This window comes from Petaurus breviceps, unplaced genomic scaffold (assembly GCF_028583685.1).
Source record: "Petaurus breviceps papuanus isolate PSGF00001 unplaced genomic scaffold, PetGlider_PUasm1.0 91133, whole genome shotgun sequence".
NCBI classification, from domain to species: domain Eukaryota; kingdom Metazoa; phylum Chordata; class Mammalia; order Diprotodontia; family Petauridae; genus Petaurus; species Petaurus breviceps.
This window is the reverse complement of record NW_027187419.1, coordinates 24,000,594-24,026,507: the sequence shown is the minus strand read 5'-3', so window position 1 is coordinate 24,026,507 and position 25,914 is coordinate 24,000,594. Positions and strand designations below refer to the sequence as shown.

The following is a 25,914-nucleotide window of genomic DNA, read 5'->3' as shown; positions in this document are numbered from 1 at the left end:
TTTCTCCTTTTTACCCTATTCTTCCTCTGTTTTGCTTTGATCTTCTCTCATTTCTACCTGCATCATCCTTTCTCTTAAACCCTTTCTTTCCGAGTAAGAACACTGGCCCCAGAGTCAGGATGTCCTAGGATCAAATCTGGGCTCAGACACTTAGCACCCACAGAGAAACACCTGGCTGTGTTACCTTGAGCAGGTTACTTAACCCCAATTGCTTAGGGCTGACCAGGTGGTGCAGTAAGTAAGAGCACTGGTCCCAGAGTTGGGATGACCTGGGATTGAATCTGGGCTCAGATACTTAGCACCACACCAAGAAATAACTGGACATGTAACCTTGAGCAAGTTACTTAACCCCAATTGCTTTAAAAAAAAAAAAACCTCCTTTCCTACATCTCTGTTTAGTAAGATAGATTTCTGTATCCAACAGAGTGTATATAGAAATTCTCTCATTGAAGAAATTCAGATGACAGTGAGGTTCAAGTCTGCCCCCCCATTTCTTCCTACACTGTAAAAGCTTTTCCTTGAAAGTCTGTTTTATGTGAGGTGTTTTTCCCTCATTTTCCCTCTCCCTTTCCACTTCTTTTACTGCATTCCTTTTTTTCATCCATCCATTTTTTTTAATCATACTAACATAATTAACTCAAAACTATATTCTCAGTCTATGTAGACTGCATTTAATTGTCCTAATAGTGAAAAAAGCTATTAGAGTTAGATATAGAATTTTCCCCTATAAAAGTGCAAAAAGTTTAACCTTATCGAGTCCCTTATGATTTCTCTTTCATGTACAACTTTTTTATGTTTCTCTTTAATTTTGTATTTGAATGTCAGATTTTCTATTCAGCTCTGGTCTTTTCATCAGGAATGCTTGACAATACTCTATTTCATTAACTGCCCATTTCCTACATTGAGTATCACACTCAGTTTTGCTGGATAGGTTATTCTTGATTGTAATCATAGCTCCTTTTTCTTCTAGAATACTATATTCTAAGCCCTCCTTTTATGTGATAGCTCCCAAATCTGGTGTGATGCTGCTGTGACTTTATAGTAATTGAATGGTGTCTTGCTGGTTGACTCAATATATTATCTCTTTGACCCGGAAGCTCTGGAATTTGGTTATAATATTCCTTAGAACTTTCATTTCAGGATCTATTTCAGTAGTTGATTAGTAAATTCTATCAATTTCCATTTTACCCTCTGGTTCTAGAACATCAGGGTAGTTTTCATTTATAACTTCTTGAAATATAATATCTCAATTCTTTCTTTGATCTTGCCTTTCAGATAGTCCAATAATTCTTAAATGATCTCTCCTCAATCCATGTTCTAGGTCAGCTGTTTTTCCAATTAAATATTTCATATTTCCTCCAATTTTTAAAAATTCTTTTGACTTTGTTTCATTGTGTCTTGATGTCTCATGGAGTTATTAGTTTCCACTTACCCAATTCTAATTTTTAAGTAATTATGTTGTTCAGTAAGCTTTAGTGCCTCTTTTGTCATTAGGTAATTCAGCTTTTCTTAAATTTTTTTAAAAATGCTTTATTAACTTCTGATTTACATCATTCGTTTCTGCCAGATTTTGAGTTACAAATTTTCTCCCCATTTTTCCCCTACCCACCTCCCCAAAATAGCAGTCCCACAGGATATCCCTTCCTCCAATCTGCTCTCTCCCATATTTTCTCCCATACCCCTTTTGACTTTTCCAGTGGATCTCTATGCCCCAGTGCCTATATATCTTATTTCCCAATTACATGTAAAATAGTATTGATGATATATATATATATATATATATATATATATATATATATATATATATACACACACACATATACATATACATATATATATATATATATATATTTGAATATTTGATTTTAAAACTTTGAATTCCAGATTCATTCCCTTCCTCCCTTGTCACCCACCCTTACTGGGAAGATAAGCAGTTCAGTATAGGTTGTACATGTGTGGCTAATGCAAAACAATAACATAGTAGATATATTGTAAAAGACTTACTATATTTCCCTCCCTCCTATCCCACCTCCCATTTGTTCTATTCTCTACTTTGGTCCTGTCCCTTTTCAGAAGTGGCTTCTGATTTTCCTCACCCTCAGCCTGCCCTCCTTTCCATCATGCCCCCTCTCATCCCCTTCCCCCCCTCCTCTCCTGGAGGCTGAGATACCCTTTTTAGTGTATATTTCATTCCCTCCTAAAGCCAAATTCAATGGGAATAAGGTTTACCCATGCCCTTTTGCCTTCCTATTCTTCCCCTCCATTGTAACCATTTTCCCTTGCCTCTTCTGTATGAGATAATTTAACCCAACCTGCTCTCCCCATCTCCTCTCATTATATTCCTCTCTCACCTCTTAATTTCACCTTTTAAGTATCATCCCTTCCTGTTAAATTGGTCCTGTGCCCTCTATCTATGTATACCTGTAAACGTATATACACACATTCACATATGTATTCATATGCCCATATACCCTCATATACAGACATATATATTTTTTCCCTTCAACTACTGAGAAAAGTTTCATAAGTTACAATGATCATTTTTCCATGTAGGAATGTTAATAGTTCAACTTTGATAAGTTCCTTATGATTTCTTTTCCATGTTTACCTTCTCATGCTTCTTGTATCTGAATGTCAAATTTTCTATTAAATTCTGTTTTTTTTCAGCAAGAATGCTTGAAAGTCCTCTATTCCAATGAATGACCATATATCCCCTGAAACATGAAACTCAGTTTTGCTGGGTAGGTGACTCTTGTTTTTAATCCCAGCTCCTTTGCCCTCCAGAATATCATATTCTAAGCCCTTCGATCCCTCAGTGTAGAAGCTGCTAGATCCTGGGTTATCCTGATTGTGTTTCCACAATATTCAAATTGTTTCTCCTTGATATTGGAATTCCAGAACCTGGCTATAGTATTCCTAGGAGTTTTCTTTTTGGGATCTCTTTCAGGAGGTGATCTGTGGATTCTTTCAACCTCTATTTTGCCCTCTGGTACTAAAACATCAGGGCAGTTTTCTTTGAGAACTTCCTGGAGGATGATTTCTAGGTTCGTACTTTGATCATGGCTTTCAGGTAGTCCAATAATTTTTAAATTCTCTCTCCTGGATCTATTTTTCAGGTCAGTGTTTTTTTCCATGAGATATTTCACATTGCCTTCTATTCTTTCATGTATTTGGATCTGTTTAACAGCATCTTTATTTCTCAGTCTGCAGGCCAGGAGCTGAAGCTGCCACGTTAGCCAGTGTTTCAGTGGCTTCTTGCCCCAGGGGGCAAAAGGCACGCACTCCCACTTACTGGGTCCCAAAGTCTAGACTGCACTGACTTCTCACTTTGTCCTTCACATCTATGTGTTCATATCTGGAAATGGCCACAGTTGTTGCTGATCTGGAGTCCCTCCAGGCAGAGGCTGTTCAGGCCCACCCTAGGGCTAAAGCCTCAGAGTGTGGCTGGGCTCCGCTCCTGGAGCACTGCACTCGCCAATTCCTGCCAGCCTGGTGGGCTGTTCTCAGCGGGAGGTTAGTTTCTCTGTGTCATTTTGTGGGTTCTGCACCTCCAAAGTTTGTTTAGAGTCCCCTTTTTACATGGATTGGGGAAGGTAGAAGCTGGAGCCATGGAGAGGTTGTGCTTCTACTCTGCCATCTTGCCTCTGCCCCTCCCCCCCCCAATTCAGCTTTTAAGGAGTTCTTTTCATTAGTAAAATTTTGTAATTCTTTTAATATTAAGCCAATTCTGTTTTTTAAGGTGTTATTTTCTTCTGTATTTGGTGCCTTAAAAGTAACCAAGTAGTTATTTTTCTTTTTATACTTTTCTTGCATTCCTCTCATTTGTTTTCGCAATTTTCCCTCTACCATTCTTTTTTGATTATTTAAATAATTGTTTATCTCTTCCAGGAATTCTCATTAGGTTTGTGAAATATTAGTTTACAGTAGTTGGGAGAGGTATGTTGGGAGAGCTCTTCTTTACCTTCTTGACTCTGCCCTGGAAGTCCTCATGACTAAAATTAGAATGGACAGGACTTGGCAACTAATTCATTATGGAGAGTTATATATGTTATATATAATATAGTCCTAGATTCTAGGAAGCTCCCTAAAGCAATGGTGTTAAAATCAAATAGAATCAGGGACTCTAAACATCCTTAAAGATCCCTGCAGGCTGCATATTTGCTTGGAAAACTATGTGCTTTTTCTATTTCTTTTTTTTTATTAACATGTCAACACATTAATACAAGCTTGGAACTAACTATATGTTAATCTGTTTCAGGCTATACTTAGGAAAATTGTGGTTCCAGATTGTAAACTTCTCTCTTAGACTGTAAATTTCTTGAGGACAGGAACCGCCTTTTGCCTCTTTGTGTCCTTACTAATTTTTCTTGATTGATTGGTGAAGTTAATTTTTTAAAAGTTCAGTTTATCATTTGGTTCATCTGTTCTCTAAATATATATTATACATTTATATGTGTATTCATATATGTATATATTTATGTGTGCGTACATATATATTCATTACCATAATTATAATAAAATAGATTTTGTATGTATAGACATAGTCAAAGTCACCCTAGGTTTTGTTTTTGTTTTTGTTTTAGTAAAGTTAATGGGTAAATGGAAGATGATCACTGTACTTAAAATACAAGAATGACACATCTTGTATTTCTGTATCTGGACAGAACCATAAAATGAATTACAATTTAGTTTGTGCATCAGATTTGTACAATGCTACCAATAAGCTTGACTATAATAGATTATTTGGCATGTATTTGCTCCTTTAAAAAGTAAAACTGTAGAAAGCTATTCCTGTGCAATCTATGTTATATAACAACAAACATGAACTAAACTGTATATCAACATTATTGTGCTTATAAATTATTATTTGCACAAAACAAACAATTTAAGTAGAATTGTTATCAGGACTTTCTGAGTATCTGTTTTCTGGTTCTTCTATGAAATAGTGTTTGAAAAAACTTTTTCCCCTTTCACTTTATTTATAGCTAATACATTTTAAAATACTTTTCACCAAACATATTAAAGATAGTTTTAATTTTTTTAAATAAGTAGCATAATTTTGGTCAAATGTCATGCACATAAAACAATAAATGATTGGAATAAGGTAGCTGTTCATGTGGCCCAACACAGTTGTAAAAACAGCCAGAGAAGCTAGTTACTTAAATATTGTGTTTTCTTAGGAAGTGTGTATTGATGATCCTATTAAGCTTCTCATATAAGGTTTTTTGGTTTTGTTTTTTCTTTTCTGTTGGCCTATCCCACACCTGTCAATTCTTCCATCTCTGTACTTGTTTAACTTCTAGTGGCAGTACTGTGTAACAAAAAGCATGATGCTCTTGTAGTTGGTGAAGATGTATTCGGATCCTGTCTCTTGGATAACAGATTTAATGTACAATAAATTACCTAGGTTATCTACTATGGATGTTAGCTCCACATATACTGTCTTTTATTACCTTTTTTGTATATTGCATATTACCTCAACTAGATTATAATCATTTGTGGCCAGAGAACTATATTTTTGTATCCTCAGATCCTTCATTGGTGTTCTACATAGGAGAGCCTCAAATAATGCATTTTTTTATAATGATGGAAAGCAGTATTAGGATAATAATAATGATTTTATTATTAACATAAAGGCTTTGTGCCCCCAGATTTCTTCCCAAACCCAGAACCTGAAATTCTATTGTTAAACCTTGGTTTAAAAATAACCTCTTTTTAAAATGCAAAAACTTTTGACATGTTAGGGTAACAGAGTAACACATTCGAGTCTTAACTATTGAATTAGGATTCATTGAAGACATCTAGTCCAATTTGATAATTTTACAGATGAGGAAACTGAGACTGATAAAGCTGAAATGTTTTACTTATGGCCACAGACACAGTAAGTAGCAAAGGCAGAATTCAAACACAGGTCCTCAAATCTAGCTCCTTTTCCTACTGTTTCCCACATTTTAAGTAACTGGTACTTTAAGTCAGTAGCAACAACTCAAGTAAAGCAGGGATAAGAGAATATGTCGAGGAAAGTATCAATGAAAGGGAAGTAAAAACAGAAGAGAGGTGATGTGAAACAATAGATAAATGTCAACTTCATAGTTTTGCATAAGGTGGAGAACTAGTATAATATAATGTGCTATAATAGATAAAATGCTGCACTGGAAGTAGGAGGAGCTAGCTTTGAATCTTCCGTCTCATCTACAAAATGATGATAACACCTCTAGGATCTACCTCTCTGGATTGTATTACAGATCAAAGATACATATATACATTTATATGCATATTCTGCACACTTTGAAATATGTTGTAAACATCAGTTTATATCAGAGGAACCATACCATAGTTGATAAAAGGACTTGCCTTAAAGCCAGAAAGACATCTGTTCAATTTCCACTTCTGTCACACACTGACTGTGTGGCCCTGGAAGTTGCAGCAAAAATGCTAACCTGCATTGTTAGATGAAGTTTCCTCATCTGGGAGTTCCCTGTATGAATCCTTATCCCTATACATCTCAGTTAATGTCCTGTAGTCATTTCAGGTGCTATGCCCTTTTAATAATGGTAGTTAAGGTTTACAAAGTACTTTAAAAATCCTTATTCTATTGGATTTTCACAACATCCTAAAGAATTAGGTTATTATTACCTCCATTTTATGAATGAAGAAAGTGAGATAGACAACAGTTAGATTACTTTGTTTTTGTTCAATTGTTTTAAGTCATGTCCAGCTCCACTTGACCCCATTTGGGGTTTTCCTGGAAAAGATACTGGAGTGGTTTGCCATTTCCTTCTTGTATCAGCAAGCACCCTAGCATACCCTGGATGCCTGATAGCACAGGTTTTTCGATCTGCTTTTCTAAAGATAAGCAACTCAAAATGGGTTAACAGTCTTACTTTAATCAAACATATATCATTTACCTAGTTCAGGGGAAAAAATTAGTACCCTGAACTTCAGAGAATACAAACAGAAGTTACAAGCAGACAAAAAAAATACAGACAGAGAAACATCAGCAGATAGGCTTCCAACTGCCTGACCATTACATCCACATCTAGTTAGTTACCATAGAGGGAAGCAGAAATATATGGGTTTTTAAAGCCAGGGGGCTCAACAGCTGCCCAGAGTCATCTGGCCAAGTCACACAACTCTTCCCAAAGTGAGCCCCAAAGCAAAACCTCACATCAGGGTATATATAGCCTTCTGCTGGGTCAGAGAGTGTCACAACCCCCTTGACCCACCGCCCAATCACAAAGTAACAAGATGTGGGTATTCCTGAAAAAACAAGCCTCCTGGCACAGGCTCCATGTGACCACATTCAGCCTATTGGGGACAGAGTGTATTTTCAAATCAGGGAAGGTTCTTAGATTCACTTAAGCCTATCAAGGGGCCAAGGGGCAGGAAGATCTTCAGATTAAAATTACACTTCTCCAGCTCATCTGACAGATAAAGAAACTGAGGCAAATGAGGTTAAGTGACTTGCTGAGGGTCACACAGGAGTGTCTGAGGCCTGATTTGAAATCAGGAAGGTGAGTCTTCCAATTTCAAGCCTAGTACTCTATCCACTGAGCCACCTAACAGCCTAGCCTCAAAATCTTAGCAGTTTTTTTACAAAGGGTAACTGACCTAGGCTAGCCAGCTGGCACAGTGGATAGGGGGATGGGCCTGGAGTCAGGAAGATTCATCTTCTTGGGTTCAAATCTGGCCTCAGACACTTACTAACTGTGTGACCCTGGGCAGGTCACTTAACCTTGTTTACTTCACTTTCCTCATATGTAAAATTAGCTAGAGAAGAAAATGGGAACTACTTTAGTATCTTTGCCAAGAAAATCTTAAATGGGTTCGTGAAGTATTGGACATGACTGAAAATGGCTGAACAACATCTAGGGCTGGACTTTAACTCATGTCTTCCTGACTGTAGGCCAGTGCTATATCCATTATGCAACCTTGTTTCCTGTATTTTTCAATACTGTTGGCTAAATTTGATTTTTCCTGTAAGGGAATGAGTCTTTCCAGCATTCTCTTTCATAAACATTCATGAAGCCAACCATAATGTGAATGCCTCAGAATTGGGTAGTGGCTAAACCTGCCACCGGCTAACTGACAGCTATCTACTTCCTAGGAGCTTTAAACACATTAAAATTAGAGTTTGGAAAAAAAATTGAACAAATGTCAAACAAAATACAGATTACTGTTAGGTAAATATACTTTAAAGGATACAGTCTTCTGGTCAGGCTAAAATTGACCGTCCTTGTCAGATTTCTCATAACAGAGAAATAGGAATTGAATTTGAAACATCCTCAGAGCAGAAACAATAACAAAGAGCATCTGGGAATTCCTTAAAACAGTGCCAGCTTGATTTAGACTTTTTTCTAGAGGAGTTATATAGTTGTGACTGATCCATCTTATGGTACGCCATACTGTTTCCTTGCTTGCCATATTCTCCCCCTGCCCTTTAGTGACCATATTTTCAGAGTATTGGAAAAGATTTGCTTTTCCCACCAGTTTCTTCCATGCTTATGCTTACATATGAATGTTGCTATATATGAATGAAAAATTAGGGAAAAGAGGCATATTTTCATGTGACTACCCAAAAGACACATTACCTAATAATGACCAGTACTTCACTATTTATTTTGTTTATGTATTAAGTATCTATAATGTGCAAGGCCCTATGTAGTGGGCACTTAAGATACAAAGGCAAAATTTAAAAATTGTCCCTCACTTCAAGGAATATACATACATTCTACTCACACATAAGTTAACTCAAGATGAATTGAAGAGGGAAGAAAACTGAGAACAAGGACTTCCTTTAAGAGAAGACCACAGCGATGATCCTTAAGAGAAGCTAAGGAGCTTAATGAAGCTGAATTGAGGAAAGAGTGCAAATTCCAGGCATGTAGGGCAGTCTGTTGAAAAGCACAAAGGCAGGGAATGAAATGCTGAGTTTGAGAATAGTTAGACTGAAACCATGTGTGTATGAATTGTAGTAAGGTGAAATAGATCTGGAAAGACTGGCTTGATTGTAAAGATCTTTAAATACCAAGTGTTCAGTGTTATTTAGCATTTCAATTGCAACCTTGTTAGAAGCACAAACAATTTTCTTGTTTTTTTTTTCTAAGTTTTGAAAATATTGCCAAAGAATTTCAAATTGGTATATAAAAGCCAGTGTTTAAACATCTACACATCTAAAACCTAAATATTTAACTTAAGACTGTAGCAGTCAATACTGAACTACTTAAAACTGAAAGAGTAACAGAATACACCATTTATATACATTTAACCCAGAGGAATAGAATGTTTTAGAGAAGACAACCTAAGAGATCAAGTACAAGTCCCTTCATTTTAGAGATAAGGATGGTGAGGTGCTCAAAGATCAATAAGAAATGCCTGTCTCTATATGGCATCATTTTACCTCACTGTAAATGGAACTAGACCTCCAGGCTGTTTTCTACCATACCATGTAGCTTCCACCTTTCTAACTTCTCTTCCTGTGTTATTTTTCCCATTTAGAATGTAAACTTCTAAAGGGCAGGGTCTATCTTGCTGGCTTGTATTTGAATACTTAAAGGTTATTTTGTTTGTTTTGCTTTTTGGAGGGAAATTGGCATTGTTAAGTGACTTGCCCAAGGTCACAAGGCTAGTTTTTGTATTAAGTGTCTGAGGCCAGATTTGAACTCAGGTCCTCCTGACTCCAGGGCTGGTGGTCTGTTCACTGCACCACCTAGCCACTCCTAGAATAATTAAAGTTTTTAATCTATTTATCTACAATTTATTTTATGTACCACGTTGTGTTTACAAATGCCTTTTTTTCCAAACATTATATCCTTTAATCCTCAATCTATCCTTGTGAGTAACCTAATGGATTATTCCAATACTGTAAATGTGCAAAAAAAAAAAAAGGGCCAGACATTAAATGATCTATCTCAGTAACACTTGTGTAGTAAATGCCAAACTGAAGACTCAAACCCATGATTATCTTATTCCAAACCCAGTGCCCTTTTATGCTGTAGTCTTGAATATAATATCTGACATCAGACAAAGCAGATTAATGATTTTGGTCACCATTTCTCAATATTCATAGATATTATTAATCAATAAACATTTATTAAGTACCTGTTATATACCTAGCACTGTTATATACCAAAGCACTGTGCTGTGTACTAGATATACAAAGACCAAAGATAAGACTACCCCCTATATAAGTTCTTATACTTGTGCCTGCTACTTAGGCAAAATAAAGAAATCAAATTTGTCTAATACATTATAAATACAGTCGTAGGGATGAGATGTCTGCTTAACCTCTCTCCTCCAAACCATCTGTTTTTCAAGCTTGCCTTTCCTTTCTGCAGAAATGCCCTTTAACGGTCCACAATTGCTTTCCATGCAGCATGGTAGGAAAAACAATGATCTTAGAGTAATAGGCACTAAAGTTGTTGTGGTCACCCTGTAGAACTTACATTCTTCCCATCACGTGTCTAAAAGTTGTCCCCTCCCTTGACTGTCCATACCACTTCCCTCTATGTTCCCCAGGTCAGTAGGTAATCATTACAGTACCTTTCTTTGTGTATAGTACCTTACATTTTCTTCAAAGTACTTTTTTATGGATCTTGGCGTTTGAGTCTCGCCAAATAGACAGGGAACCTACTCTTAGTCTTGCGTTTTGTAGGTGAAAACTAAGGCTCAGAAACATTAAATGAATTGCCCAAGTTTGTATGAACAGTGGTAGAATCAGGCTTTAACTTTTTACTCGGTATAGAGCATGAAGGTTCCAGGTAAGCCACACATTATAGTGAAAATTAAAGCTTCTGATTCTTGGGAGGTCCCCACTGATTTCTTTTAGCATCTGGCTATGTAAGCCAGTGAATATGTAGCAGTTAAAAATGATAGGACAGGTATTTTTTTTTTACTGTAATTTTTAAAACATAGGACCGGTGATTTCATTGGGTATAAGTAACTCTCAGTGAGGAAAGTCGTTCCATCATTGCAGGTATGTATGTATTCTCTTAGTTATAATCAGAGAGCATGACCAGAGACATGGAGGACTAAAGAAAGTTGTCCAATGTCACACAGGCAGGGTGAGTAAAAGACTGAACCTGAGCTGATTCTAAAGTTTCTAAAACTCTTTCCCTTTTGTTATGCTATAAAAAGTTCACATTTTGATCACCCTTTTTAATGACAAAAAAGCATCAGTTTTAGGAAAGTTAATATGGCATTAGAAATTTCAGTATCCAGGGTATACTTGAAGAAAAGTAGGCCTACTCAGTTTCATAGGTGACAACTTTTCCCTTAAAAAAATTAAACAAAAGATTCCTTTCTTTCCATGAGAATAATTGGGGGGAGCTGACAGTTCTTGTCTTATTGTAGCGAGTGAAATATTTGAGTTGACATTTTTTGGGGGAAAATTATGGATGGTACCACAAGGTAAAGTACTTTGCATGAAAAATGAAGCTGGCAAATGTCAAATATGTAAAAGGGCTTCCCAGGAAAAATACCACTTTTCAGTAATATGAAACAAGCATTTTCCAGATTTTCGCATGAGTGGAGAGTGCACTGTAATATGACTCTTTCTCAGAACAAAATCTTATACTTTTGGACATAAGTACTACAAAGGTGGAATGATGAATTGCTATCAAAATTCCCCAAATTATTTTCAAATAACCCATATATACTTGGAATTCTCATTTCCTACCTTATCTTCAAGACAAATGAATAGGTGTTTTAAAAAATTGTCCTTAGCAGAAAATTTGCTTTTCATTCTATAGCAGACGATAGGACCCATACAAAACTTTTAAATTTTGAGTACCTGAAAATATCAAGTAATTGAATCAATGTAATTAAATTTGATACAATTTATTAAGCACCTACTCTATACAAGCTTTGTGGTAGCAAAGGAACTAAAGAAAATGGTGAAAAAGTGACGAAAATTCTTGTCTGCAAAAAGTTAAATTTGACACGAGAGATCCCCCACATATAGAAAGAATTATGTTAGAGTATGATCATTGTTCCATAACACTTGGAACAAAGTATTCAGAGAAGTTTGAGGCATAACAGGTAGCTTCTAGCTGGGGATAATTTATAAAAAATAAACAAAATATGCTTAAATACACTTGATTTGATATTGTACTTTTTGAACTGGAATTGTTAATTGTTAAAGAAAATTATGAAGTTAGTGTTAAAAAGCAGGGGGGTGGGGGGGAGGGAATAGAATGCTGGGCCTGGAGTGTTCACATCTGGCCTCAGACACTTACTAGCTATGTAACCCTGGACAAGTCACTCAACCCTGTTTGCCTCAGTTCCTCATCTGTAAAATGAGCTGGAGAAGGCAATGGCAAACCACTCCAATATCTTTCCCAAGAAAACCCCAAACAGAGTCACACAAAGCCAGACATAAGTGAAAAAACAACTGAGGGTACTCAAGTTTGGAACTTAGACAAGTAGATGAAAATGAATTGCAAATTAATGTCTAACAAATATTTTTCACCATTATTGAAGTACTACCTTTCTATTCCCTACACAGCAGTCAATAATCAATGGCAATTGTATTCGAGGTAGCATGTTAGGAAGAGTACTGATCTTAGTCATAAAGACCTGAGTTCAAAATTGAGCTATGATATTCAAAATATTTATAACATTGAGCCAGTCACTTCATCCATATGGGTTTAATTTTCATTTGTAAAATGAAGTAGCGTAGATTAGATGATAACAAATTTTTCTTTCAGCTCTATATTCCAACTTTAGATCTATGATCCTTTTAAGATTTCCTTCTTCAAGAGCATACCTAATGAATGCTTTATGCTCATCAACCTGTTATATATTGTGAGCCACTAAAAAAAAACAAAACAAAAACAAAAATTATTCTTCTGATCTATATTGCTTTTGTCTAATAGAGGTGAGAATTCTTGCATACAATGTCAAATTAAAATAAGAAAGATAATATGGGATACTATGAGGTAGTGGATGATTAAGTGCTAAGTCATGGTGCAGCTAACACACTAATGTCAGAAGATAGAACCCCATTAGCCACTATGAACATAGGATCATAAATTTAGCACTACAAGAGATCTAACAAGCTTTTAAGTCCAGTATCCTAATTTTACAGAAAAGGAAATTGAGGCCCTCCCAAAAAATGTGAACTTGTCTGAAGTTACAAAGATGGTAAAGTGAAAAGCTGGTTTTCAAATCTAGATTTTCTAATTCCAAATCTAGTATTTCCTTCTGAGAGAAATAATTATTTTTTGCTCATATTAACAGTCAATTATTAAAATTGGGGAGACCCTAGTTTTTCCCCTGTCCTGTTTCCTTGTACAACTCTCAAGGACCGGGCAGATGGAAGATGGGATTAACATTTTCCTCATTCTGGGTATTGCTACTCCACCCAACTAGATCAGATTTTTAATCTCAGGTAAAACTCCCTTCTGCTGAGGCTTGGGCTGGGGATAAATTCTTTGAACAGATTACCCAAGGCTGGGGTTAATTTAGAGGTAAATGGAATAATCAAAGTTCATTGGAATAGGTTCAGCCCCTCATTGCATTATTCATTATCTCATTAATTGTTAACCAATCAAAATTGATCACCACCCTTGGGAACACCCCTCTTTCAAGGGCATATAAACCATAAGCCTGCCACTATTATTGTCTTTGGTATTTGAGAGTGCCACAGCCCTCCTTTTATTAATATGCTAGAATTATTAATAAAATGATTAAATTACCTAGAAATTATGCCTCTTGAACTTTCAAGAGAGAGAGACAGAGACAGAGACACAGAGACAGAGAGAAAGAAACAGAGTCAGAGAAAGGGACAGAGAGAGACAGAGAATAAAATAAAGAAAAAGAAAGAAAGAAAAGTAGAGAGCAAGAGAAAGGTAGAGAGAAAAGGAAAAAGAAAAGAAATAAAAGAAATCCTTTGTACCTGAATACTAGAAACTTGTGTGTATTCACTAAATATTATATCTATATATCTATATCTATCTATATCTATATCTATATCACTGCCTCCATCCTGTTATAGATGCCATTTCTATTTCCTGGAATAGTCCAGTTTTATGCAAATTTCAATTAGGTCTTCTTTTCTTCCCTGAACTATTTATGTTCTCTCTCTCTCTCTCTCTCTCTGTTTCCCCCAACTCCTCCTCTTTTCTCTCTCCTCTCCTCTCATTTTTTAAAGACTGAGTCTTCCTATCTTACTCATGCTAGAAGGTCAGGGACTATTTGTATGCGGATTCCAAATTTCATTCTAATCCGAATGGAATGGTACCTTGACTTTCTCCATTTTCTGATAGCCCCTCCTTGGGAAACCTGATGATTCTCTGGGGGCTAACCACAATAATGCTAAAGTATAGATATTCTCTATAATTAGCCACCTATAGCTAAACACTCCTGAGATCAAGAGATCCACCAGACTCAGGCTCTCCAGTAGGTAGGATTCCAGTTGTACACCACTATATCTGGTCCTCTATTTCTTTTCCATGTTCTGAAGTATTATGTTCCAACATAAGTTTCAGACTTAAAAACAAACAAGTTAAAAACCACTCGTATACAATCAGATGCATGTTTTGGGTAGAAGGGGGAAAAATCAAATGAAGAAGCAAAAAAAATTAAGAAAAACATTCTGTATTCTGTTGGCAGTAGGATTCACAAATATGGGAAAAAGGCAATCACCTATTCTTTGCAGGGCAACAAACTATGTATTTTGTGGGATATAAACAGAATAAAAGATAGTTTATTCTCTAAGTGGGCATGAGGAACTCAAGGTTCTGAAACAAGTGAATACTACATTTACAAAGGCATCTGACAAGGGCAGATTAATATAGTACACACTGAACCTAGGGTACAGATGGGGTGCTGAGTACAGAAGTGAAGAGATTAAAGTCATATTAATCATGAAAGGCAGGAACAATAGGAAAGAACCTTGACATTTCAGCATGGAATCTTATGAAAGACTTGAGAAGTGGAATGGAAAAGGAGGAAAGGTGGATATATTTTAATTTTAATACTTTTAAGGACTGGAAGATGAAGTCCAGACTAGATGAGTATAGGAAGGCAAAAGGCAAACTAGGATATGCCCAAATTATAGTTTCATGACAGAATTCTTTTACATTCAATGAAAGTTCAGAGCTATTTCTCTAAAAATTTTTTCTCATTTTTATTGACTTTGTGGATTGAAAACAGATGTTTATACTACTCTGCTGTTACTGTATACACTGAATTATTTTCTTTGCAAGTATTCTGTCCCAGATACTACTTTCTGTGTAACCCTGAGCAAGTCACCTAACCACTCTAAACCTTATGTTCCTCTTCAGTAAAATGGGAATAATAATGGCATCTGTCCCCTATCTAAGATTGTGTATGCAAGGCACTTCACAAACTTTACAGTACTAAAATAACAAACCTTCTATTATTAATAATTTTGTTCTTGCTTTTCTATTATCTCATGGGATTCAAATACAAAAAGTCTTTGGACAGTTTTTAATCCTAATGTTTTTGAAACTGAATACTTGGCAGACTATTGCAAAGGTGGATTAAATGATTACTTTTTGGTATTGAAAAACATGTCGGGATGTAAGCTCACCTCTTTTAGGCTCATGGAAAATTTTGTGTAGAAAACTTGAGTAGTAGATAGGATGACAAGAATGATACATGCTTCATTATGTTCCCACATGACTTTGATCTATATTTCCATATTATCTTAGATTATGAGTATTTGGTGTGGCACATACATTATAAACATTGTTCTTAAATATTTATGAAGTATTGTTGCATCTGGATAAAATGGTGGATAACAGTCTGTGCTGATGCTCCAGTTCCAATAATGTTTATTTGTTGAATCGTCAAGCATATTGTGGGGAGTTTATTTATAATAGAAGATTTGCTGTTGTTTTTTTGTTTGTGAAGCATAGTGAACTTTTGGTATATAAATCTGGCTATGTGGTGTGGTGGAGGTGGTGGTTGTAATAATAGAATTTATATAGCACTTTAAGGTTTCTGAAATGTTTTACAAATATTTCATTTGCTTTTCACAATCCTGTGAGATTGGTGCTGTTAGGATTCCCATTTTACAGGATAAGTCTATGTCTTGCCCAGTATCACACAGATAGTAAGAGTCTGAGGTCTGATGTGAACTCAGGTCTCCCAGACTCCAGGCCTGACACTCTATTCACTGTACCACCTAGCTGTCTCATGTGTTTCTAGATATTTGGAAGATGCTAAATTTGTTCAGTCTGCAGCAATATACTATAGTTTATACAGGTTCCTTATAAAATCTAGCAATTAGTAATAATTACATAGTATTATTATTATATTTATACTGTTATTACATTATATCCACAGAGAGCATGGTGTCAATAAAAAGCTTAATTTGTAGTCAGGAAGATCTGAGTTCCAGACCTATCTCTGGGATATACTAGCTGTACAACTAGAAAAATCACTTAACTATTAGTACTCCAGGAAACAAAGACTATACTTTGCATAACATTTCCTAATACTTATTTGTAGAGAACATTTACTCTGTTATGAGTTAACTAACATGATAAAATCATAAGTCTAGATCAAGCCTGGTTTTTAAAAAAGGGTCAGTTTCACTAAGTATATCTCACTTTTCATTGTATAGGGGCACCTAAGTGACACATTGGATATAGCACTGAAATTGGAGTCAGGAAGATCTGAGTTCAAATCTGACCTAATGTGCTGAATAGCTATGTGACCCTGGATAAGTTACTTAACCTCTGTTTGCCTCAGTTTCCCTGTCTGTAAAATGGGGATAATAATAATAGTCCCTCCCTTCCAGGGTCAAAAGAAATAATTGTAAAGCAGATAGTAAGTGCTATATAAATGAAAGCTATTATTATTGTTACTATTATCCTCATTTCCTTGTGCATAAGTGCTTGATCAATTGATGAATGCTTCCTTTATTGTCTTAATCCCACCTCCTCTCTGCCAACATGTAAATATAGAGAAGGCAAAGTAGAATGACTAGGATGGGGATTGTGTGGGGAGTAGTGAGGAGGTCAGGCAATTGATTGAAACTTAGATTTTGGATAGCTATAATCCCTCAAAAAAAGTGACCTTTTATAGAAAGAGAAATAGTTTAAAAACATACAAAAACTGATAAGGCAGTAGAATTTCCACTTCTTGCTCTATGTTGGATAGAGACAGATTACCTAACTCATGTTGAGAGATTACTCATACTGTAACGAAATGATTTTTAGTCACCTTAGGACAAAGATAGAAGACTTAGCGGCTCCCCACTACATTCTGCCTCAGGGTACACTTCCCCTCAATTAGAAGTGGCTAAAAAATGTTACCCCATGCCTACCTGAGCAATAACTATGCAAAAAGGAATTCCAGAATTTCGCTTATTTCCCCCCAGGAGTTTGCATCCAAATCTGCAAACCTCACCCACTTGCCTAGTAAAAAGATGTTTCCTAGAGCCCAGTATAATGCTTCACTTTGACTAGACCAGACTGGCAGACTTTTGAGAGCAACTGTCTAGGTCCTTCAGAAAATCCTCCCCTGTCTTCCACCTCTTCTGTGCCTATGATGGGTAAGCACCCTGCTTACCCCTCTGCTTTCACTTTCACTTTTCACTTCAAGGGCTCCTTTAACTTCCCCACTGAGCTGTACTCAATAAAGAACTCTACTATAATAAGTAGAAATAAGAGCAGGGCAGGTCAAATGCTTTCTCATGCTGGAACAAGCCTAAAGTCAGAGATATTATTAGTACATTGGAAATCATGATTTTATCCCATACACACACATTCACACAAATGTGCATATACATACGTACACATCTACATGTACACATAGGCATCCATGTTCTGCACCTTGATGAATCTGAAAGACATTTCAATTTTAACCTTTTGTTGAATCTATGCAGAAAATAATTTAGAATTATATTCTATTCTTTGATCTCACATGTACTTATACTTCTGTAAAACTCCACAGAAAGGCAGTCAGGACAATGTCAGCCAATCATGGGGGCTTTCACTTGCAGATAAGAAACTAATTCCTTCAGCTTATACCTTAGATAATTTCTTTCTAAAACAGATTTTGTAGGCATAATATAAATAGAACATCTATGTTGATTTTTTAATTTTTTTAAAAAACTTTTTGGAGGGGGCAGTGTAGGGCAATTGGGGTTAAATGACTTGCCAAATGTCACATGGCTAGTAAGTGTTCAGTGTCTGAGGACAGATTTGAACTCAGGTCCTCCTTACTCCAAGGCTGGGTTCCCTATTCACTGTACCACCTAGCTTTCCCTAGAAGATATATTTTGAAATATCTTCATAGTTGTGTAGATATGTGGTGGAAATGGAATTTGATTCACAATCAGATGACCTAGGTATAAATCTAAACTCTGTCAAACTATCTATTAGTTTTGGCAAATCCTTTAATCTCTCAGAGAAGCTTCAATAGTCACATCTGTAAAATAAGGATAATATTTTTACTATATGCCTTCCAGGATTGCTATTATGAAAAACAGTGAAACTTAAAGTACAATGGAAATCACCATTTTGATCATCTCACAGATGTTTAAATCTTTCTTTATGTGGGTTCCTTCAATATAATGTTATGGTAAAATTTTACTGTATATTCAGATCTCAAGATGTGTGTATAATCTCTTTCATGTGTGTTCTTGCTAGTGGTGCACATTCTGATTCTTCCATACTTGTCCATCATATGGACCTTAATCCATATCCTCCCATAAATTTGCCACAGGTATACACACAATAGATTGTAAAATTTCTCATTTTTTCTTGTTGTTATGAAGATGCTGAAAGGCCCTGTGGACTATGTAGGCCCTAGACTCTAGGGTATTCCTTGCTGTTATCATGGGACTACCCTATCTGCTATTTTGCTTATGGATTTCTTTGATCACATCCTTAATTACATCATACTATGTACCTATTCAAATTAGATTTAATGTTTATACTTTTTTTCATAAGAAAAAAGTTTGGGGAAAGTTTCAGATATTGTGTAGAAGTCCAATTTATATGAGTTGACAGAATTCAGCAGATCTAAGGCTAGGATCATGTTAAACTGTAGCAGCTAAATGTCCAGTTTAAATTTAATGATTCTATAAAGCCTATATTATTAGTATGAAGTGAAAATGGAAGGGACAGAAGAAATCACTAGGAAAAATGACTTATTTCTCTGGCATATGGTCATTTCCCTGATAGGATAATAGAGAAATTACCACATAGGGAGGAGAGTTAGAGCCAAAATTATTTTAAGGCATCCAACAGAGAAAGAGGTGGAAGTTTTGCATTCTCTCTCTTGTGTGATATCATTGGTAATTTCTAAAGGAGAGCAGAAAATAGAAATAGGGTTTAAGGAGCAAAGAGATAAGCCTTATATATGAAAAATCATCACCTTTATCCTCAGGTAACAAAACATTAGATAATTGTAACATTAGCTGAGAAAATATATGATGATGTGGAGGAAGTTCTAATTTTTTGCCTCAATGAATTCCTTGAAATTACTGGCTCAGAAAAGAGAATTCCAAAATATGGACTTTACTCCCTATGAAGCATTTAATCATTGTATATGTTTTAGTTGTCTAATTTCATAATTAGATGGTTATCATGCATAGTAAGATGGGAGTGCTATCAAGAGTTTGGGGGGCAGTGTGGGGAAAAGAAGTGAAAATAGAAGGATCAGGGGCAGCCAGGTGGCTCAGCGAGTAAGAGCACCGGGCCCAGTGTCAGGATGACCTGGGGATCGAATCCGAGCTCAGATACTTAGCACCACACCCAGAAATAACTGGCTGTGTAACCTTGAGCAAGTTACTTAACCCCAATTGCTTAAAAAAAAATTTTTTAATTTAAATTAAAAAAAAAAAAGAAAATGGAAGGATCAGTCTCTGCACAGAAAGTCATCCATAGCTGAAGCTGATGAATGAAAGAATTTAGGTGAAGAAAAGTGAATTTTGTTTTCAAATGCTATCAAATTAGCAGATGACATAATCAAAGGTAGCAAACAGTACAGACCAACTGTGCCCCATGATTTGGTGAGTAATTTACTAAATCACTGTAATTTAGTAAGTTTGGTCATAGTTGAAAAATGAAGGCATAGTCTCTCCCTGCCTCTCTCCCTCTCCCTCTCCCTCTCTCTCTCTCTCTCTCTCTCTCTCTCTCTCTCTCTCTCTCTCTCTCTCTCTCTCTCTCTCTCTCTCTCATTCTCTTGTTTTTACTTTCATACTTTCACTTTTGTTTGCCATATCTTTCTCTCTAGCTCTTTTGCTTCTGATTCCTCCCTTTCCACTTTTCCCATTTGCTTACTAAATTGATTGCTGTAAGAGATTGAGTTTCTCTTAATTTTAGACAAAGAAACTTCATGTAAAGAGAATGTAACTTGTCCAAGGACACATAAATGGTAAGAAGTCAATTTAGGACTCAAACCTAAGTCCTCTGGATCCAACTTTTATGTTCTTTCCATTGTATGTACATGGGTTATAGGAGAGCTACCAATACATTAATCGTTTCCAGGTCCTTCATGCATCTTGCCCTGAAAAAATGGAAATGTAGTCCAGAAGAAGAGATTAAAGGGTTTTTTTAGTTGTTTTAAACTAAAGTGGTCTAGAAACTCTCAGATAAAATAATGAAACTTCAAAGGAATATTGAACAGTACTGCTTTTCTTTAAAATGTGTTTTCTAGCTAGTTGAACATTCTTTATTTTTGTCTTTTTTGGAGGGGGAAGGCAGGGCAATTGGGGTTAAGTGACTTTCCCAAGGTCACACAGCTAGTAAGTGTTAAGTGTCTGAGGACAGATTTGAAGCCAGGTACTCCTTACTCCAATGCTGGTGCTCTATTCATTGTGCCACCTAGCTGCCCCATGGTTGAAAATTCTACCTGAAGTGTTCTGACCTAAATTTTGTGCATTGATTAAAAACCAGTATGTATTTTGGGTGCAATAGTGTACACTGTTTTGAAATTCACAGTGATACAGTTTGATTCTTAATTACAATAAAAAAAAAAAACCTAGTACTGTTTCTGTTCATCAAATGTCTTTCACAAGTAAAGTAGTAAATTCAAATCCACTGTATTATGCATTAAACAATTGGAAAGCTACATAAAACACTGAAAATCAGATCTGTGAGAAATATGCACAGTTAAACCAAATACATCAAGTATTATAGTTCTTAAACTACTGTTTGATAAAGATGCTTCCTTTCCACAAACAGCATAAAATCGTTCAATGATGAAAGGATTTAAGAAAGCTTACAAAAGCTTAATTCCAGTTGTATTTTCCTGAGGGAGGTGGCAAAGGGTAATTCCTTCCAGAGCCATATCCCTGTCTTCCTCCCTGATCATCACATGCTGGTGGATGTGGGCCTCCTACTAGTTGATATTGATTTTGCTGAAATGCTACATTTTGGGATTGTAGCATATGGTTCCAAGGCAGTAGAGGTTCAGCTGCAGCTCTGTCGGATCTTGATTGATGGAGAAGGTGAGTGGGACCTCTTCAGGAATCATGTGGTCTCATATTTGACATAAACTTTGGAATCTGTGCCTGTCCTCTTATCATTGGCCTATAAATTTCCCTGGTAATATCCAGGTAGTGCATCATTGTTGTAAGGGCCACCTCCTGGACCTCTTGGCATGTCGTGACCTACTGTCCTAAATGCTGACTGTTCTAAGTGAACTGACTGAACTGGCCTTCTGTCTCCGTTAAAGCCAAGCTGTGGGCTCCCTTGTTGGATTTTCCCAAATCACCAGGTTTGAATATAGTTGCAGGCTTTAAAAATGTAATCTTTGGCAAACTGTGGATCGTTAAAATTAATACTGATTGCAGTGTTCTGTGTCAAATCTCACAACACTGGAACAGGAGAATGTACTATTTGATCTGGAAAGATTTTTTTTTTCATGTAAAATAAGCTTTCCTTGGATCCCATGACAAAATTCAGATGGTAAATCTACTGCCACTGTGGAACCTGTTTGTTATAGTTGTGAAAAGAAATCACTAAGTGGATGGTATTTCCCCACAAACATAACATCACCACCAAGTCTATTTCTTCTAGTTTTATCAGGTGTAAGGTCAGGATAAATTTTTCCAGAGCAGCTCTCAGATGACATTCATTAACAGATGGTAATAAGATAACACTTTGTCAAGCATATTTCTTCCCATTCAAATCAGTTGCAAAATCTTAAGGATGGAAGTCAATATATGGGTCACTCATAAGTTTCTTCCATCAGGGAGGTAGAAAGTTACCACTTGTAGATGGAAACACCCCCATAAGTTGCTCCAGTGGTATAAATGATCTTGTATCCTTTTCAAAATCAGAGGGCATTTCTGCAATAACATCAAAATCTGAAGCAAATTCTGCATCATGGAAAGGATAATACCACTTCCAGTAAGCACAACCCTTGTAATAATATTGAAGAATCCAACATGATCCTTCAACATAAGACCACACATCTTTATGATGAAATTTCTCATCAGCTGCTTCAACATCAAATTTGTTCTTTTAATACTGTTTCTTCTAACCAGATTCCCATAATAACCTGGCACTATCCTTTGGCTCAGGTTCTCTGTCACTATCTTCTGCTTTTTGTTCAATTAATCCTCCTGGAGATGGGGAACCATCAGAAGTGAAACTGATATTGGGAGATGTTAAAGGACTAAAGTTATTCTGAATTCTCATTTCATAAGTTACTTGTCTTGGATTATTGGCTACTTGAGGTGTTAAATTCCACTAGGAACAAAAGCTGGTTGATCCCTCCTCATTCTACACCCCCACCCATTTTATGATATATATATATATATATATATATATATATATAAACTAAATGGTCCATTGCTCCTTTATTAATCTCCAAAGATGGCAAATGTGGAAGTAATTTCCTACAAAGAAAGACATGAAAACACAGTTATTGATGCTCCTCTCAATATCAAAAGTAAATGGCAGACTGATCATAATTAATTCTCTTTCTAAATACTCACAAAGTACATTTAACTGAATGTAGATAAACTCTCCTTCTGAAGCAGGAAGACTTTCTTCAAACTGATCTGCCCTCCCTGGATTTTTCCTTGGCAAACCTTGTAATCCTTGACGTTGTGCCTGAGCTGATTAGAAAAACCACATGCTTTTGGTTTGTTGAGTTTGAATTCTTCCCTAATAACTGCAGTTTGGTTCAGGTGTAGCAAGACCAAGTATGATGAGATTGATCAGCATTCACTCCACATAAACAATAATGAATGTTTGGGTCATGGTTAGGTTGAGCTCTGTCTTCTAATATAATCCATGATTTTAAGTTCTTCTTCACCAGGAGCACTGGCATCAGATAAAATAACTGTCAAATTTTTCTACCTAGAGTCATTATTTAAATGATGAGCAATTCAACATCGAAGGCATTTAGCAAAATTGTCTACTAACTGAACTCCTGGTATAATACAATTGCTGTCAAACCTTTCTTTGATCTCTTCTGGAGGAAGAAAGCCACCTTTCAATAGTATTTCTTCCCTGACTTGTTGCTTCTCTACAGTTGCTTCCCCTTCCTTTGATTCTCTCATCCTCCTGGAATGCTGCTGGTTCATTTTAGCATGTGGAGCTACTCCATCTCTTGCCATGTAGAGAAGTCATCTTGGTCTTACTATATTGAAGAGTCTATCAATATATTCAAAAATTGCAACTATCATTTCACCTTCCTTTTTTGGTGCTGATTCATCTTCAGGATACGTACAAGGATAGATGATTTCATTCATGTCCAAATATAGATGATCAAATTCATTTGGATTAAGTTTACTGATATCAACTGGGATCTTGACACCATTGAATTATTTGGGCTTTTCTTGCACACAGTTCATGATGATGGATGGATACTTGTGACTTAGCCAGCAAAAGAAAACCAGGACTCCCATGGTGTCAGTCAGGTGCTTTTTAAGTTAGCAAGCCTAGTGGGGTGGAAGGGGGAAGATTAAAAGTTTTTGTGTGTTGATCCTCATATCCATGGTACTTTCCACAAATATAGGAGAATTTATGTATTAATGTCAATAATAATAAATATGAGTATAGTATTACCAATATATTATGCAATGCAATATTACTATGACTATCTATGAGAACTTAAAAATCCTATTTACCAGTAAGTGTTCATAATTCATTGATGCTTTTTTTTTAAACATTTGGGGTTAAGTAACTTGCTCAAGGTTACACGGCCAAATGTTTCTGGGTGGGTGCTAAGAGTCTGAGCCAGGGATTCGATCTCCAGGTCATCCTGACACTGGAGCCGGTGCTCTTACTCGCTGTACTACCTGGCTGCCCCAGACTTTTTTGTTTGTTTTGGAAGGCAATTGGGGTTAAGTAACTTGCCCAAGGTTACATGGCTAGTTTTTTTGTGTGGATGTTAAGTGTCTAAGGCCAGAACCGAACTCAGGTCCTCTCGATTCCGGGCCGGCACTTTACTCACTGCACCACCTAGTCGCCCCAATTGATGCTTTTTAAATGTGATCTACTCTTAGCCCAACTTTCTAGAATTATCTGGTTTCTATCAAAGCCCTTGATATAGCTGGGAATAGATAAGAAAAAGAGAAGGGAACAGAAGAGAAGGGAATAGAAAAGAAGGGAAGGGGAGTGAAGGAAAAGAAAAGGGAAGGGAAGGGAAAGGGAAAGAGAAAGAGAAAAACTTATTGTTTGGTGAAGAAGCAATTCCTGAATGCCCCAAAACATGAAGATAACACTCCATGTACAATTTTTGCTAACCTTGTGTTCTGTACACGTACACACACACACACACACACACACACACACACACGATGCTCCAATTACCTGTCAAAATCAACTCAAATAATAAATTTTTTTATGTCCCTAATATGTTGGGGACATTGACTAGATAAGGTTTGATGATCCCATCATGCCTCCAGGAATTTATAATCTACTTGAGGACTTGAGATATGAAAACAGATAACTGCAAAATAAATTACAAAGTGATAAGTACCTAGGAAATGGAAGAGGAGTGTCTTTTCAAGAATGTAAGAGTTAATTAGAGATAAAGACATAATAAAAATAGTTATAAAATGAGTGGAGAGAGAGTAGAAATAAGAATTAATGTGAAGTACCCCACCACAGCAGTGGTCATGGGTGACAGCAGCCTAAAGAATGACCATAGTGGCAACTGTGATCACAACCATGGTTACCAGATGAGAAGCCCTTCAGGGATAGAGAACTATAAGTATGGACATGTGAAAAGAAAAGAAAAAAATATATACATATATACACAGACACAGACACATAGACACACATGTGTGTATACACACACAAGCATTTATTCTGTTCAAAAGTTCAGTGTGACAAGATAACCCACTTAGTTTTGTGTGCCCTCAAACTACATGCTTGTTTATGGCTATTTCCATAACACAATGTAATAAGTCAATAAGGATGAGAAGAATAAATTTGGAAGATTCCCCATATGAAAAATGTTAGATTAAAATGTTGGGGGGCAAAGATCTCTGAAGCATGTATTTTCCAAGGAGTGTAAAGAACAGGGAGTAACTCCATCTTTCTCCTTTTTAAAGGATGATAGATATTGGAGATCTTGCTATAGAACCATCAGGTCAGGATGACAGAAAACAGCATTGTTAGCTCCCCTCCATGTATGGAAAGAAAGGGAGTAAGAGAGTTAGAGAAACAACAAGCATAGTAGATAGAGAGCTGGCCTTAGAGTGAGGAAAATATTATGTACACAAACATACATGCATACACATGTGTATACATACAGTATACATATATGTATGTAAATACACACATACATCTTTAAAGTTTAGCATAGTAGCACAGTACAAGGCACAGCATAGACACCATAAAGCTTATTCTCTTGACCTCTGTATATTGAGGAAATTATATGTCTGGACCAATTCATTCTCTCTCTCTCTCTCTCTCTCTCTCTCTCTCTCTCTCTCTCTCTCTCTCTCTCTCTCTCTCTCTCTCTCTC

At 36.3% G+C, this 25,914-nt stretch overlaps 1 protein-coding gene and 1 pseudogene across 1 annotated transcript in view; one reads left to right on the top strand and one right to left on the bottom strand.

The window, feature by feature from the left end:
* Positions 1-25,914, top strand: part of CNTN5 (contactin 5) — a 1,715,246-nt gene that overhangs the window by 103,457 nt on the left and 1,585,875 nt on the right. The gene's annotated exons all lie outside the window — the stretch shown is intronic.
* LOC138154871 (5'-3' exoribonuclease 2 pseudogene) lies at positions 21,215-23,845 on the bottom strand (annotated as a pseudogene).